A 1,024-nucleotide genomic window follows, 5' to 3' on the forward strand; every position below is an offset into this window, starting at 1 on the left:
CACTTTTACAAAATTGAACATTTCTTAGAAGATTTTTGTTCCTATTTGTCTCCAATGCAAGGTTCACACTAAATATGTTCATAAATGATATAAACGATTTGTTGCTTTATTCTTCACTTTTACTTTCTACTCTCTTTTCTTCCCTACTTTCTATTTACTCTTTTACTGTTTCTATTTTGGGGTGAATTTGACATATTTATAAATATTTTTTGTTCGAATAAGGTATGTGCTTCCACAAAAATGAGAAAGCAAGTTATGATTATCAGCAAAAATGTAGATCTCGATGCTCAAACAAATATTCCTTAATTATGTTGCGCAAAAACTATAAGATTTTTGTTTTTAATATTCGGCCTTGTTTTATTTATGTACTTCCATAAATATATGATTGTTGCACAAACACTCTTGTTAAGAAACTCTCATGTATATAATTTAACGGCAATGTTCTTGTTCATAAAAATAGACAAAATCAAGGACGGATGGTCAGATTACAACCTTGTTAACGAAGGTTATAGTTAACTTGTTAACATATAATTTTTCACCGCAACTTCCTATTTCTATTTAACTGTTTCAATTGACCTGACCTCTAATGTATATTGTCATCTACTGCTAATCTAGGATTCATTTACTTGTAATGTTCATGCGCACCTCCTTCTAAAAGTTCGAAAACAAATTTGATAAATACAGCACCACATGCAGAGAATATGTATTGGACAAACAAATATGATATGTTTTTCACTAGGCAACAAGATCTCACCTTCTACAAAAACAAGCTCATGCCCTAAACCTAACTAAATCTTATTTATCACTTACGGACTCAGCCTTAATAGGCCAAACCACAAGAAAAATTTCTTATAGACTCATCAGAGTGCTCCTCTCCACGGAAATCTTTAGTAAAAGGCGAAAGATTTATTCGACAACTGAGGAGAAGCCAGAGTGACTTTAAGTTCTCAAAGTATTGTATTATATGTCATATAATTCACAAACACAATGAGAATTATAGGAATAACACAAAAATTACAACTAA

General features: G+C 31.0%; 1 non-coding gene across 1 annotated transcript; it reads right to left on the minus strand.

Annotated features, from left to right (window-relative positions):
* Positions 1 to 813: 813 nt before the first annotated feature.
* On the minus strand, positions 814 to 937 carry LOC119643936. Its single transcript, XR_005248463.1, has one exon. It is a non-coding gene; the product is annotated as a U5 spliceosomal RNA (small nuclear RNA).
* Between the last annotated feature and the right edge of the window lie 87 nt (positions 938 to 1,024).

This window comes from Glossina fuscipes, unplaced genomic scaffold (assembly GCF_014805625.2).
Source record: "Glossina fuscipes isolate IAEA_lab_2018 unplaced genomic scaffold, Yale_Gfus_2 71525, whole genome shotgun sequence".
Lineage (NCBI taxonomy): Eukaryota > Metazoa > Arthropoda > Insecta > Diptera > Glossinidae > Glossina > Glossina fuscipes.